The 16850-nt window shown below is 46.7% G+C and overlaps 1 protein-coding gene and 1 long non-coding RNA gene across 8 annotated transcripts in view; one reads left to right on the forward strand and one right to left on the reverse strand.

The window, feature by feature from the left end:
• RNF220 (ring finger protein 220) overlaps positions 1 to 16850 on the reverse strand; it is a 234794-nt gene that overhangs the window by 208728 nt on the left and 9216 nt on the right. The window lies entirely within an intron of this gene.
• LOC140602665 (uncharacterized) lies at positions 510 to 12587 on the forward strand. Of its 3 annotated transcripts, none has more exons than XR_012005571.1 (4): positions 510 to 691; positions 3547 to 3821; positions 10660 to 10786; positions 12381 to 12587. It is a non-coding gene; the product is annotated as an uncharacterized lncRNA (long non-coding RNA). The 3 variants fall into 3 exon arrangements; XR_012005569.1 differs by having other exon boundaries at positions 3676 to 3821; XR_012005570.1 differs by lacking the exons at positions 10660 to 10786; positions 12381 to 12587 and adding an exon at positions 5616 to 6138 and having other exon boundaries at positions 3676 to 3821.

Raw genomic sequence — 16850 nt, forward strand, 5'->3', positions numbered from 1 at the left:
TCAGATGTACAACATAGTGATTCAACAACTCTCTACATGACACAAGGTTCACCATGATAAATGCAGTCATCCCCGTCACCATATAAGCTTATTACAATATTATTGACTATATTCCCTATGTTTCTCTTTTTAGCTTCCTGACTTATTTTATAACTAGATGTCTGTACCTCTTAAACCCCCCTTCACCTGTCTCGCTGTACTTTTTTTTCTACACTTACACTCTTGATTTCCTTTCCTCACTTCTCCAGCAACCTTGGTTTTCCTGCTCACAAATTTCCTTTATAGTTTTCCTGCAGCTCAAGATGGTTTAACAAAAAACACTCTTCCCCTGCCCTGCTCTCCCAACCTGCTGGCCCTTCTGAACCAAGAGAGAATGTTAATAGGGAAATCTGAAGATCTTTAATCTGGGCCAAAATATCAGAAGGCATAAATTCATCTTGGTGTAACTCTAAAGAAAAAGAACATTGAGAAGAATTCTGCATTGTTTCCTTTGTTAGAATCGAATCTGTTATTCTTTTTCTACATTCCACACCTGGATTTCCTCTCTTTGAATCAACAGTTCATAATTTTTAGTCATTGCTCCCTTTTTTGTAGCTAGAATTAGAGAGGAGGCAAAGGGTGGAAGGAAAAAAAGGAAAAATCCCAAAGTGGCTGATTGAAGAAGAGGAACAAATGGGCAGGAAGGATAGAGGTAAGAGGCAAAGCACAGCTCAAAAAGAAAAAAAAAAAAAAGCCAACTTCTTAAGTCCTCAAAGAAAAGTTCTTTACTTTGGCTCCGTCACCACCCCTTTCATTCCTGAGCTCTGAAAACAGGATCCTAGTGCAGGAATGGGTTTGAGGGTGGGGAACAGTGGAAGAGGGAGTGAAAGTATCCTATTCCTAAAACTGCAACACCCCCCCCCCCCCCATCCAACTTCTTATGCAGCAAAGCTCTATCCACCACCAAGAATCAGCTTAATAGAATAAACCACTTAGGGCTAAAGCTCAGAGAAAAGTCAAAGACCCTACAATCTCCTTGCCTATTAAGCTTCTTAGAAGTTAGAATGCTGCTAAAGAAAGTGATATTATGGCCGAGCTACTTAGAAAGAACACAAAGATGCTAAGTTGGGAAGAGGGAGGCCAGTTTGGGGATTTATGGGCATCTATCATTAATGAGAGATGATAGGGCAGGAATGGGAGCAAAAGTAGCCAGCATGAGAACAGGTGCTCTTGTGAGTCTTCAAGTTGAGACTGAGGAGATGGGTATTTACAGAATGTACAAATGGGATGAGAATCTGAATAGAGAAGTAATTGTTTTCTTCCGATAAAGAGGAAAACATGGCTTCATGTAAGCTCCACATAAGTAATCAGAGAGCAAGCAAAATAAAGCAACCTGCGACAGTTCCTTCCTAGGTCAATTTTCCCAATGATTTCAGGCACTCTGACACTTCCTTATCTTCTCCCAAGTATAGCTGCCAGAGTCCACAAGCTTGCTCTCTGAAAGGCTGGCAAGGAAGAGGCCAAGAACAAGACTAACCAAACGCTTTATTCCCAGATAAAGTCCTGATGGCTCCCTGTCCTTCCCCAAGTAGGAGTGTAGTGTGGAATTCTGGTTATTTCTACCCTGTGCCATTTAGGGTAGTTACAAGGGGCGATCATTGAGGTGAGCTGTAGTCATTCTTGCTCCAGCCCCCATTTAACTGGAGCCAAGAAGGAAAGACAACATCATAGGTACCAGTTCCTTAATGTCAATTGGGAATTTTTTTCAGCTATCGAAAGAACTGTCACAAACCCCTAAGAGATCAGGACTCACCAGTCACTGCCCCTATGATGTAATCAGGAATAGAAACTGGGACTAGGGCAGCCCAGTGGCTCGGCGGTTTAGCGCTGCCTTCAGCCCAGGGCCTGATCCTGGAGTTCCAGGATTGAGTCCCACATCGGGTTCCCTGCATGGAGCCTGCTTCTCCCTCTGCCTGTGTCTCTGTCTCTCTCTGTGTGTGTCTCTCATGAATAAATAAATAAAATCTTTAAGAAAACAAAAACAAAAACAAAAACAAAAAAAAGAAAGAAAGAAACTGGGACTAACTAGAATTTAAATAAAAATTTGAAAGAAAAAAAATTTTGAAAGAAAAAAAAGAATAGAGGCTGGTGGGGAAGAGCCTTGTTCAAGAGACTTCAAAACTGTGCTTGAGCCCTTGTAATAGAGATTATTAAATCTAACATGTGTTTAAGGCCTACTTGGGGCCAGGAACTATTCTTGACACTTTATTTGCATCTTATATTAACCCCTTTTAACCCTTATAACACCCCTAGGGACTGGTATTAGTGTTAGTCCCGCTTTATCCTGAGAAAACTGAGGCACAGAAAGACTAGAAGCATCCATCTCAGAGCTAGCTCTCCCTGCACTGCTCTGTGAAGTGCAGGGTACCACACAGGCGGGCTCTGCACCACAAACAGCATGAGGAGTCAGCAGATGCTAAGCCATCTGCCCCCTCTCCCATCAACACAGACTGGGTTTTGTTTTAGATCACAACTAGTAAGTTCCAGGCAACACGTTAGAGACTGAGATCAGAGAGGAGTAAGACACAGTCCCTACCTCAAGGAACTCACAGCACAGGCAGGGTGACCAAGGACTGTGAGTGGGCTAAAAGAGACTGTGCCTTGGGGCTGCCTCACTGTGAAGGGCTCCCACAATTTCTCCCAGTGTGGACACAGCCTGGCATACAGACACGAGGTGCCGAGAAGCATCTGGCACGCTGTGAACAGACACAAGTCCTATTCTTACTACCTCACGACTTCCCTCTTTTGGGGTTTTCCACCTTCCCATAGGCTCTAGAGCTGCCTGCATCTGAATCTCCTCTCTGCTAGCCCTAGCTTTTCCGACAGTGGGTACACCACTTAAATGCTCTGGGCCTCAGTTTCCTCATCTGTGAAATGGACATGGTAACAACCCTGCTCCTGGAGGGATTTTATGAGGACTAAATACACAATTACTTGTAAAGGACTCAGAACAGTGTCTGACTCGTGGAAAGCACTCAAAAGGTGTTAGCTTTTCTTATTAGGAGTAGTGCTCGGTGCCTGCCTTTGCCCGCAGTCATTTCTCTTGCAATAAAAAGACCGAATTTAAATGCGTCTGGAATGGTTAGTTTAAGGAGGATAGGAAGTCTCTGGGACTAAATAGGAGGAGAACAGTTCCCCTGGGAAGTTGGAGGAATAACCCTGGAACTTGTTAATTAAGATCTTGTTAATGAATCTGCTTGTTAATGGTCTATTAAATAATCACACAATGAAGTTTACCGCACAAGTAAAGCCTTTTTCAAATGCTTGCTCTTTCCAATCCTCCTGGCTCAAGCTCTGACTTCTAAAGATCTCGCCTGCAGGGCAAGTCCTTCCAAATCCTTCCAAATCTGATGGCCCTCTTCATCTTGTCATACTCGCCTGTAGAGAGTGGCTATTCTTGCAGCCTAGGCAAGGTCTCGAGGACAGAAAGCCCTCTTCACCTCTCTTCTGCCCCTCATTCCTTAGGCTAAGACCTTCTAAGTCAAAATATTTCCCTCCCCAAAGTAGGAAGAGAGAGTCACGGGCCCTGGGAATTGAAAAAGAAAGGTGCTCTGAACTTTGCTGAGAAGAAAGGCAGAAGATGAATTCATTTCAGTGGGAATCCAGCAAAATAATATTTCAGCTCTGATGTCACAGATCTGTACGGAGAGTGGCCTGCCAACCTACATCCACAAAGAGTCTACAAAACTTTTGTCCCAAACCACCGAGGAAAATAATGCTTCAGCCGGTGGCAGGGAACGCAGCCTCTCTTCTGGAGTCCAGCAGCAAGGATGCAACTGCAGGTAGGAGGGCTCCCTCTAGGTTGAACATTCAGGTATTTCATAAACTGCTTTACCCCCCACCCCTCCGCCCCCCAAGACCATGCTGCTCCTTAGACAGATGCTCTCCGAAGGGGATGAATACATTATACAGTGAATGCGTTATCCGTGCTCTCGGTGTTTGTGTGCCATTTATACGGTAACTTTTGGATGACAAAACACATCTGTGTTACCTTTCCTGATTCAACAACCCTGTAAAGTAGGGCAGGGATTGTTTGCCACCTTTCATTTTATATATGAGGCACTGGGGCTCAGAGAGACAGTGACATACCCAAAGGTACACAGCTTGGAAATGAGAAGCTGGAGCCTCTGGCTTTGTCCTTTCGCCCTGTCGCTGAGCTGTTTCCAAAGCTTCTATTTGTAGTCATCACTTCCCACTTGTAAATGTGCCAAGGGGTGCCCAGCCCTGTGGTGGATTCTGTGTGGTCCTTCAGACTATGTCAGAGTGGGTAGAGCCAGCTGGCAACACTCAGCATAACTCGGTCGAGGAAACAGTGACCCTGGGTTCACTTATTCTCACAACAAATATTTATTGAGCCAGGTGCTACACGAGGAGAAACACTGGGTAGAGTCACATAAGGAGACAGACTCAAGCTGACGGAGGAGGGACAATTAGGCAAATGATTACAATGTGATGAATAGTTTAAAAGGAGTATGTTGGGAAAAGGACGCCACTCCCAAGTCCATGACCAAAACTGATGAGAGTATCCACTCGTGTGTACAGGTGCCTGAACCACCTGAACCTCAGCCCCAGCCCCTACTCATGGTTCATTTAACTTTCTATCCACTGGCAGCTGTCCCCAGCAGGGTTAAAGCTTGAAGCAGAGAGCCAATCTGCAGGTGTTGACTAATTCAGCCTCAGAGAGATTCCTCTAACTCTCCAACCCGCCACTCTTATTTCTTTACAAATGAGCATTTTAGCATAAGAAGAAAGCTTAAGGGCTGGGGAAGAGGAGAGAGGAGGCTGGCAAAAACCCTCTCCAGCCCCAACTCGGCAGTAACAGCAGTGAGAAAGCCAAGCTGGCTGGAGCCCAAGAAGCACCAAAGCGCGCACTGGCTCCCTCACATCTGGCTAAGCACCGTGAGCCCCTCCACTGGGCCACCTTACAGCTACAATATTGCACCAAGAAAGGGGCGGTCTGAGCATGTACAATCAGCCGGTCAGCAATAAGGGAGAAAAGGGGAAACAACCCGAGGAGGAGCAAAGGCCAAGGGGGCAACTAGAAGCAGTTGGGCAGATCCTACCCATAACAGGAGACTAGAGAAGAAAGATACTGTCTTAAGCGGAGACTTCATCTTCACTCTTGCCATCCCGGGCTTCTGGGTGGAATCCCAGCCTCTTCCTCTCTACTCGCCTATGCTGACTCCCCTTCCTCCAAAGCTGTGTACTCCTTGGTGAAAGCTTCCCTCTGAGACTCTTACTCTGGGGGAAGGGGGGAGGGTAAGACACACTTGAAGGAGTCTAAGAATCCCCTGCTTGCTAAATGTACAGATTTCCAGGTCACATTCCCTGTGATTCTGATTAGCTGGTCTGGAGAGGGCCCTGGGAATCTGCATTCAATATTCCCCTCCTCACCCCCAAACCACTCCCTCCTCCCTCACAGGTGGTAGGGGAAGCTGGTGGTCCTAAGATCACATTTTAAGAAACCTAGCATTGGGAATGACTCTTCTTGAAATCCCAGAGCCATTGTTGTCTGTTATTTTATGCTATTATTTCTTTTTCATATATATATCCCATCCACTCACCTTAACCATAAGGCCCTCAAGAAGAGGAAGTATCATCTACTTTTTTGACTCCTCTGCAAACAGCCCCTAGCACTGCTCTCTACAGGAAACGCTGTGGATGTTGAGTGATGACCACGATAAGAGGCCAGGGGAAGGAAAACCACAAGAGGGATGGCAGCGTGCGAAGCCCTGGCTGGAGTGAACTGTTTTTAGTATGCCTACATGTGCCAGCCTGGAACAACGGTTTCCTTGCCTTCTTTTTTTCCTTCTTCAATAGTCTTGGCACTAAAAGTCTAACCTCCCTCATGAAAGTCATGCCTGAGCAAAGCACCTCCCATAGGAAACTTTGCCAAGAAATCCTGCCAAGAATCCTGGGTGCTGTGTGGCTTAGTTTAACGGTCAGGGTAGTTTAACTACAGATCTTGAGACCTATTGGGTCTCTGTGCAAGCAAAGTATAGAGCTGAGCATGAACTTGAGTAAAAAGGCCAGAGCTCCTGACCTACCCCCCTAAACATCATCAGGGTAATGGTCTTTTATATTCAATAAATATTTCCTGAGTACTTTGTACCAACCATGGTTCTGGGTGCTCATGGGTCTTAAGATATCATATGTCATTAGAAAGTATTTTATAGTGGCTTGTGTTTAGAAAGTTATTTTGTTTTGTATTGTTTTTGTTTTGCATAGCGAAAGATGACCCTCTGAATGGGAGGCGATATATGCAAGTGATATATCTGATAAGGGGTTAGTATCCAAAGTGTATAAAGAATTTATACAACTCAATACAAAAAAAAAAAAAAAAAAACCCCACAGATAATCCAATTAAAAATGGGCAGGGGACCTGAACAGAAATTTTTCCAAAAAAAAAGAAAGAAAATTTTCCAAAGTGGACATAGAGATGGCCAACAGACACATGGTAAGATGCTCAACACCACTAATTATCAGGGAAATGCAAACCAAAACTATGGTGAGATATATTACCTTATATCTGTCAGAATGGCTAGACTCAAAAACACAAAAAATAACGAGTGTTGGGGAGGATGTGGAAGGAAAGTGCACTGTTGGTGGGAATATGAATTGGTGCAGCCACTGTGAAAAACAAGATGGAGTATTCTCAAAAAAAATTTAAAACTAGAATTACCCTATGATCCAGGAATTCCACTAGTGGGTATCTACCCAAAGAAAATGAAAACACTATTTTGAAAAGATATATGCGCCCCTATGTTGATTGCAGCATTATTTACAATAGCCAAGATATGAAAGCAACCCTAGTGTACATCTATAGATGCATTGGCAAAGAAGTTGTGGTTATATATATACTATAGACTATAACACAGCCATAAAAAAGAATGGGATCTTGCCATTTTCAACAACATGGAGGGACCTAGAAGGTATAATTCAGTAATTATAATTAAGTCAGTGAGAGAAAGACAAATACCCTACTATTTCAATCATATGCTGAATACCCTACTATTTCAATCATATGCCGAGTTTAATAAACAAAACAAAAGACAAAAAAACCCAGACTCTTAAATACAGAGAATAAACAGGTGGTTACCAGAGGGGAAGTGAGTGGGGAAGGATGGGTGAAATAGGTGAAGGGAATTAAGAGAACACATCTTGATGAGCACTGCACTGAGTAATGTATAGAATTGTTGAATTACTATATTGTATGCCTGAAACTAATGCCTGCTACTACTGTATGTTAATTAGCTACTACATCTACTACTTTAGTTAATTATACTTCAACAAAACAAACGGACAAAACGAAAGAAGGTTACTTCAAAAGCAAAACCCTATAGGATATTTGGCTTCTGAACCATATAAGCACCAAACGAATGTTCTCAAGAACACCTGGCCGTAGCATGATCTGAGGTCATGTCTCAGGTCCTGGCAGACAGAAATTCTATTTTTACTTTATCATGAGCAATCCTTGGCAGCTCTGAAGTTCTTCTTCCTCTCTCAGATGCTATACTTTGTCCAGAAAGGCAAACTGCCACACCTAGCCCCTTTGAATAAGTAATTCCTTTTTGATTTCCAGATACCAGTTTAAAGGTCACTAGGTTCCAGAAAGTTATCTGCACTCATAGACAAGATTAGGTGCTCCAGTTTCTAATCCCATGGCATTTTATACTTCTCTTATAGGACTTTTCACAACTTCCTGCAATTGCTTGCTAAACTTTAAATTCTAGTAAAGCCGGGACTATGTTCCACTCATGGTTATGTCCCCAGCACTTAGCAAAGCACCTGGAACAATGCGGCTACTTAGTAAATACTGATTGAATAATTAAATGAATTAATGAGTGCATCATACTAGCAAGATGGAAACTGAATCATGCCTCATGTACTCTGCCAGTTTTATCCATAATACGCCAATAAACACCTAAGACAAGCAGCACCAGTCCTTCTGTGGTGCCAGTACTGTATGGAGGCAGAGCTGAGGCTCACAGCATCACCCGATACAGACTCCAGGAGGCACTTCCCATGACCAAGGATGGATATAATGCTCCAAAGTCAATATAACGTCACCAAGAGCCTGAGAGTTAAATCGGCCGGCCATAAGCCACAATGCCAGCCCTGTCACAGACTGGATGCTGAGATCTCTTTCAAGTCATTCAACTTTTCGTAGACTCAGCTTTCTTTCTCATGAAGAGGGTATGAAGCCCTTCAGCAGCAGGTACCCTCTTTAAATAAAGAACAAATGGCAGTAAGAAGCTAACTCACACCCATGATGGGAAGTTGGAAGAAGAGGGCAGCCTTGGCAATAAGTCATCTCTGCAGTTAGGAAAGGGTTAAGCCTAAACGTCTGTCTGGGATCTCTTACCAGTAAATCAGCCTTGACTGCTGCTCAGGCTGAATGAAGCCCCCACCAGGTTGGCCTGTCAGGAAGGAAGCCCATGCGTCCAGACTTTTGTTGTTCTAAGGATTTTTTTTTTTTTTTAATTTTACTGCTCAGGAAGGAAGTCGAAAGCCTAGGCCCTAACTGCAGTCCTGCTGATTCCTTACCCTACCATGAGCTACTGCCTCTACTTCTCCATCCACCTCTTGGGTCCAACTCAGAACTCTTTTCTGGAATTCCTTCCTTCCAATGACTTTGGCATTTGGGCCTAGATCTCAGACTTTCCTCCTTCTTTAACAATTCAAAATTCAGAATGGTGAGCATTTCCCTTCCTACCCCCGGTCCACCTTTGTGTAGGGACACAACACAGCACCAACAGTGACGTGAACCCCTTCTTGGCAACAAAGCCATGTAGGAACCAGTAAGGATTGAGGGGTCAGCCTCAGTTGGCTTCCAATGGCTATTTATGCTACATTCCTATGTGAACAGGAGACTTTTCAAATACGAACCACTATATTTAATAGACTCAAATCCAAAGACCTTAGGCAGAAGGTCAGGCTTGCCCACTCCCATCCCCCTACTCCCCACCTCTCCCACTGATATGCAGAATCATTCTCTGATACTCCCAAGCCCCACGGGGCTTTCTTTCTACAAAGAAGAAAACACTGAGTTTATTTGTGCACTCAGGGTAATGGACAGCCCTCTTTTACTCCTAGAAAATGCACACAGACACCATGGAAGAGGCCTATCCCCGCCCAACCCTGCCCTCCCCTTCCCCTGCTAATCCCTCCCCAGCAGCTCTCCCAGCTCAGTCCTGCTGCTGTATTTCTCTCCTGACCTACAAGGCCCCTTCAAGCCCCGTCCTAAGCCTCCCCCAAGCAGAGACAATCCATCATGCTCTGAGGCTGTGACACACACAGATGGGGGAAGGTTCACAGATTTCTCTCACACAGGCAAGAGGGTAAAAGTGCCTATATAACTTAAAATCTAGGGACACCCTGGAAACTCGGGGACTTGGAATTCTAATACAGTCAAATACCATTACAGAAAACCTGATTATGTAGAGCTCAAATCTCTACCACAAATACTAATGGTCCATTTATTTCAAATGCCATCTGATAATACAAAGTTCCAGAATCAGAAAATATGATGAGATCTGGCCTCTCTGACCTGGGCCACTGCCTAGACACCTAACCCTGGTCAAGCCTCTTCCAGACTCAGACTTGGTTTTTCTTTAAATATTGCCTTGCTTCTAAATAAAACAGAGGAGAAAGAGGTCAGAGGGCCACCAGGGCTAATCCTGGTGGATGGGTAATAATGAAGGGAGGTGAAGCAGCTGGCTGTCACAGAAAAGGACTCTGTGACTTTCTCTCTCTCTTTTGCCACATTGCCATAAGGCACAGATATGTGAAAGGATCCTACATACATGCTAGTTGTTAATGTGTTTGGCTAAATGGGTGCTTCTGACAATGAAGATTATACCACCAGATTATCCTTGAAGTAAATCATTATGCCTTGAATGCTTAGTATGTATGGGGAACTGTTCTAAGCATTATCTGTGTACTTAATCTCATTCAATCCTTCACAACAGCCCTTGAAGGTTGTTGTATAACTCCCATTTTACAGTTGAGAATACCGAGGCCCAGGGAGGTCAAGTAATCTGCCTAGGGTCACAGAGTAAGTAAGCTAAAGGGTCAGGATCTTACTCCAGAGGCTGAACTCATAACTCCTAGGTTACTATGGTCTCCCCACCTTTGATCTGAAACATCTTCAAGTTGAGGCTCAAGGGGGCAAATGCAACATTTATTCCTCTCACAGGTATTTATTCTGTTAGGCCACTCTGACTTGGTATAAATCACACCCCAAAAAGCAAGGCCAAACGACAGCACTATAGGCTTAGCTGGCACCTAAATGGGAATCATATACCTGAAAATAAAGCAAAGGTCTCTCCAGGGCTGGCCCTTGCCCCCTCCCTACAGCTTCTCACTGTCTGCTGCTCTAAGATGGATGCAAAGCCATAAGTCTCAGCCTGCAAATGAATTTCAGTGGAAAAAGACAACCCTCATCTGGTGAGTCACACTCAGGCTTACTGGGCTTGATTTCTCATGAGACTGTACCAAAAGGTTCCTTCTTCACACATCCAGCTCTGGACCTCCCTAAAGCTCCATGTCTCCCGGACAGAATGTACTAGATGCAGCACCATGTCTTTCCCCCCAAAACACAACTTTCATTTCCTCTAGGTCATCTTCAATCAGAACACATTCCACAGAGAAAATTGACGGTCAAATGTCTGAATTGCCAGATGGTTATATGTGTCTACAAAACCCCCACATCACTTGTCTGTTTCCAGCTTCAACCAGGACCTGGGTAGGAACTTGTTTTTTTTAAAATACACATCAAAAGCGGATCAGCATTTGTGGACTCCATGATAGGGGATGTAATGCTGTGAGAAAACATTTGGGAAGGGGATAGCCTCTGATCTTAGGTTTCTAGAGTGTTGTTAGGTGAGAAAAGCAAATTTTAAATTGTTTTTTAAGCTATGAAATATCCTTTTGGCACCCCAAAATAATCAACACAGTAAGTCTGTATTTGAGAAAGGCAATTTCACATGTTTCTTGAAAAACTCCCTACCTACTTTTATCATTATTAAACCTCAAGGCAAAAATAAATTCTTTTTTTTTCCCTCAAAATTCTACACCTTTGGGATAGCATAGTCTGATATTATCCAGTGCAATGCTGAGTGGTGGCAAACTGATGAAAACTTAAGAGAAAAAATTAGATTACCCTCACACCATTAATTTATTCAGTACTCAACTAACACTTACTGAACCCTTTGGCGTGATTGGCACCAATGCCAGAAAAAAAATTTTTTTAGCACTAAAACTAAACTGTGATTAAAATTATAGAAAAACCTGGGATCCCTGGGTGGCGCAGCGGTTTAGCGCCTGCCTTTGGCCCAGGGTGCGATCCTGGAGACCCGGGATCGAGGCCCACGTTGGGCTCCCGGTGCATGGAGCCTGCTTCTCCCTCTGCCTGTGTCTCTGCCTCTCTCTCTCTCACTGTGTGCCTATCATAAATAAATAAATAAAAATTAAAAAAAAAAAAAAAGATTATAGAAAAACCTAATCCATTGGGTAAAAACGGAAGGGAATGAATTTCTCCTGTTTACTTTGCATCTATGAGGTTTACTGATTCATACCACAGCCTATCATTTCTCTAGGCCTAAGCCCATGGTCCCAAATCAGGATCTTTTCCTGGAAAAGGCATAAGAGAGAGACTAAGTAGGTGAAAGTTCTTTTGCAGAAAATTCTCCTCCTTGTCCAAAGAAAGGGATATTTACAAATTCCCACCCACAGCACACACTTTTAGGTTCTGTTCAACCACAAATGCCACCATTTAAATGGTATTTTTTTTAAATGTGAAGGCATGTTAGCTGCTATACAGCAATAAGTTATCCTCAAGTCTGCAACTCATCTGTCTTTAAGAGGGCTAAAATAGCATTGAGAAGTGCTGTTAAACTGTTGGGAGAAAATATTCAAATTCAAAAATTATTGTAATTTTCATGTTAAATCATGTGGATTTTACACTTAAAACGTATCATCACTCCAAATCCCAAGGATTTATAAAGAGTACACTCCAGCATGTACACTGATATTTACTGACCAGATGGAAGTGGTTAATAAGTTAAAAATATAAAAAAAATTATGAAAATAGAACTCTATTAAATGTATTGTCACTCCAAATGCCGAGTATTTACAAAGAGTACATTGCAGCGTGTGCTAATGTTTATTAACCAGATGGATGTAGTTAACAAGGGTTAAAGATAAGAAAAACTATTATAAAAAATATAATTCTATTTTTTCAGTTTCCTCTTCTGTCTAATGAGGAAAGGGGATGGGGAGGGGAAAGCAACTTTTGTTATTAGGATACAATGTGTGTTTTTTGTTTTCAAACAAAAAAGGGCCACCAAATAATCAACCTGGGGCCGCTGACCGGAAGGCAGCCCCGGAAAACTTCCCGTGGGAAGAGTTCCAGAAATTGCCCGGACTTTTAACAAGCCCCGCTGTGCTGGCTGCGACCTCGCCTCGCCCGAACATCACCGGCCGTCCTGCGGGTTCAGCAAGGCCAGGGCTCCGGAGACAGTCCCCGGAACGGTTTACAAATTTGCAAAGCAAGACTGGGGGGGGGGGGGGGACACATTTCGAATCTACAGGGGAAGCCGCAAAGTCCTCGGGCGCCTGGGGAAATGCGGGGCCCCGATGCGAGGGCCCCCATGCGTTCTCCCCACGCCCCCACCCGCACTCCCCGCCCCCTGCCCCCCATGTCCCCTCCCTGCGCCCCCTGCCCCCACCCTCACTGCCCGCCCCCTGCCCTCCCACGCCCTGCTCCCACTCCCACTCCCCACCCCTGCCCCCCACGCCCCCTCCCTGCTCCCTTGACCCCCACGCCCTGCCCCCCCTCCTGCGCCCCTGCCCTCCACACCCTGCCCCCACTCCCACTCCCCGCCCCCTGCCCCCCATGTCCCCTCCCTGCGCCCCCTGCCCTCCCACGCCCTGCTCCCACTCCCACTTCCCACCCCTGCCCCCCACGCCCCCTCCCTGCTCCCTTGACCCCCACGCCCTGCCCCCCCTCCTGCGCCCCTGCCCTCCACACCCTGCCCCCACTCCCCCTGCCCCCCACGCCCCCCACGCCCCCTGCCCCCACTCCCCGCCCCCGCCCCCACTCCCACTGCCCTACCCCTGCCCCCGCTCGTCCCCTCCCTGCGTCCCCTGCCCCCCTCGCCCGCGCGGGGTCCCCCGCCTCCTCCCGCCGCCACCCGCCCACCTGCACCTCCCGCCGCGCCCCCCGTCACACTCGCCCCCTGTCCCCTCACCCCATCCCCACACTCCCCGTGCGGCTCAGACGGCAGCACAGGAAGCCGACCGAGGGCTCCGCTCCTAGCGCGACCCGGGGGCGCGGCCGCGGGGCGGGCGGGGGTGGGGCGCCCAGGCGGCCGGGGGACCCGGGGGCCGGGCCGCAGGTGGCGGCGGGGGGCGGGGCGAGGCGGGGCGAGGCGGGGCGCGCCCCCGGACTTCTCCCGCAGCCTCCGAGTCCGGCCGAGCGACGGCGAGGTCACCGACATTTCTGCCGCCGCTTGAAGGCCATCTCGGTGGCGGGGGCCGGGTCCTCTCCAAGGGAGCCGACGGGGCGCGCCCGCGGGCCCGGCTCCCCCGCCCCCCCCCCCCCCCCCCCCCCCGGCGATCAATTACCAGCCACCCCGCAGCCGGAGCGGCGAGGGCTGGCTGGCGGCCGCGGGAAACGGCAGCCCGGATCGCTTCTGCATGACAATTGCTGGGAGGGCGGGCGCGAGGCGCGGAGGGAGGACGGCTGCGGCGGCCGCTTTCTCACCATGGTGATTAGGCATTCCGGCCGCGCGGGGAGGCGGCCGCCGGCCAGGCAGCGCGGCGCGGAGCGAGCACCGGGAGAGCGGGCGCGGGCGCGGGAGCGAGCCCGGGCGGCGGGCGGCGGGCGGCGGGCGGCGGGCGGCGGGCGGCGGGCGGCGCGCTGAGCCGAGCCAAGCCAGGCCAGATGGCTCTGCAGCCATCAGGGACTGCTCCCGTCCAGCCCGGCCCCACTTTAGCTGTGCAAACATTTCTTTATCCCGACAAGACAATTAAACCCGGCAGCATGAAAAGGAGTCTCCATGACTGTGCTGGGAGTGAACAACCAGAAACAACCCCACATCACAGGAGTTCTTGCCCTCCACCCCCAGAGGGAGAAGAAGGGGCTCCGGGAGGAATCGGGGGGCAGCTGAGCCGCAACTGGGCTGGGTCTGGGCGTTCAGTATGGAGGGAAGCATCCCACCCATCTCCCCTGGTGATCTGCTGGCCCTTTCACAGGGTCATCTGCTCCAGCTAAAACCCAGAAGTTGAGCCTGGTGACCTGACAACTGTCCCAAACATTTTCCCCCCTCAAGAGCAATTCTTCTAAAAGCCCAGGTTAGGGTCCCTGGCCGCTCCAGTCCCAGAGCCCTTGGGAAGTAACCCCCTTCATGCCACCCCCATGATGTAGTGGGAACTCCTCATTCCATGCTGCCCTTGGGCCTGTGTGGGCTCAGCTGATCTGATTGTTAGGACGCAGGATCTTCGGCGATACATGGTTTTATAAAGACACATTCTCCTAGTACAAAATACTGTTTCCTACTCAGGGCTTTAGGGGCCCAAGAATGACTTTTCAAATACATCAAAGATGAGAGCAAAGCAGAACATTCAGGAACTGCTGTGAGCCACCCAGTTTGCTGCCTACCTGTGAATCTGCCTGACACAGGGAAGGGCCAAGGAAACAGGGCCACTGTGGGGTCAGTACCCACTGCCATCCCTGAGGTAAATCAGAGGGCCAGTCACTGCTCCAACTGGGACAATTCTGGTTCCTCTCAGCTCTCTGGTGAGCATGCATACTAGCCAACTCCAATTTGGGCTGACTGAGTAGAATGACTGGCAGGCTGGCCAAAAACAAAACAACAACAACAACAAAAAAACCCCAAAACCAAAACCAAAAAAACTCCCTCTGTCACCCAGGCAGGCAGGAATCTGGGCATAGAGGTGGCCAACAGAGAACAATCAGGAAATGCACATGATAAGAGCCAGGGCGCTAAGGGGGTAATAAATGTATAGATTTGAGCACAAGGCAGCAGACAATACTTATCTTCCCTTTTGTTGTAAAGTTTCCTTAATGAGGAAATGTTTATTTTAAAAGCCCTGGGAAACATATCTGTAGACACTTCATATGTAAGATACACGTGGACCATTCGTAATTGGTCCATAAATTTTAGCATCATTTCCCTGGACAAGAAGCCTTGGAGACCAGTTCAGGGAGTGACAATAAACAGGAGTTACCTCAGTTCCCTTCCTGGGGAATTACGCATCCTCCATGAACGGCTTCTCACAAAACATCTCCCTTTCTCCAGGGCAAGTAAGTCAGTCCTGTGGAGTAAAGGCTTCTTTTTCCCATAGAACCCAACACCTACCTCACGAACCACCTGTGATGCCAGGTAGATGAACAGGCAAGCAAACTGGAAATCATCCACTAGGAGAGACAACACTTAACCCAAATAGCTACATTTTGGTCTGCAAAAATGCATATTTAATCACAAAAGACATCCTGCCTATCGGCACCCAGATTTAAGGAGAGAACATGTGTGCATTACACCATGTCTGCAGGCCCCTCTTTCAAATGCTCTCACATGTGGACATATCTGCATATGGATGCAGTGTGTGAGCAGGGGGTGGCTGCAACAGTAAAAACTGTCAGTGTTTCCATTGTAAAACTGATTTTTCATTGACCTCAAACTCAGTCATAAAACTTCTACTCTAAGTAAAGGACACACACATACACACATCCATACTCACTCCCCACCCCCCACACCCCCAAAAAAACCCTTAAGCTAAGTGCCTATTTAGGAGTTTTACTGTTGTATTTAATTAAAAGATTTTTTTAAAAACATTTTATGAGAAAAATGTATTTATATGAAGAAAACTGAAAAATAAGTCAACCACATCAGAAATGAACTCTTAAATTTTCAGAATAAAAAACTAGAATATACACAGTTAATTTTGGTCATCTGACCAAAAGCTACTGCATCCCTACTACTTTGCTCTTTTGAACACTTTCTATCCTCTCTCTCTTCTCGCCTCCCCACCCCCCTCACTGCCCCATCTGCCCCTTAAGCTCTCCCTTTGGAAGCAGTCTTGTACACTGTCACTCGATTATCTGAGAAATATTACTTATTTCAAAACGGTTCTGTAGGGAGGACCTGAAAGGCATCTAGTGGGAATAATCAGGCCTTCTAACGGCCCTTAAATATGTATTTACATAAAACAGACCATAAATATTCCGACACACGTCGGCATATGACAGGAGCCAAGAAAGCTGCTGCAGACTTTGTCACAGTGCCTCTTCAACCCTTCCCTACAGAAAAATGTTTCTCCTGCCTTCCAAAAACTCAAAATCAAAAGCACAAACGCTGCCCAGTACCACCCTGTGAAGGGGGCTCTGGCACCTAAGGAAAGGAAAGGAGGAAGGAGCCCAGATCCAGGGCTATCAGAGGCAAAGAGGCTCCTCTTCACTTTGCATCTTTGTTTCTTGTCAAAGATTAGTCACAAATGCAATTCTAGATAATAATGCGGGTGTGCAAACATCCTACACTCATAGACAAGCCCGTAGGTTTTATGTTTGTGTAAGAGAAGAAAGGAACACAAAGTACTCTCTAAAGAAAGAATATTTTAAGCAAATAAAAGGGACAAGGGTTCCAATTTCTGTAACACAATTTGAAATAAAGAAGTTTCTCCACCCTTCTGATCAGAATCTCATTAATTTCAAGGTCAGAATTCCATTTCACTTTGGGAGATAGACTCATTTAATTTTTCTCCACCCAGGCGTATTCCTGTGTGAG

Source organism: Canis lupus, chromosome 13 (assembly GCF_048164855.1).
Source record: "Canis lupus baileyi chromosome 13, mCanLup2.hap1, whole genome shotgun sequence".
In the NCBI taxonomy this organism is placed as follows: Eukaryota; Metazoa; Chordata; class Mammalia; order Carnivora; family Canidae; genus Canis; species Canis lupus.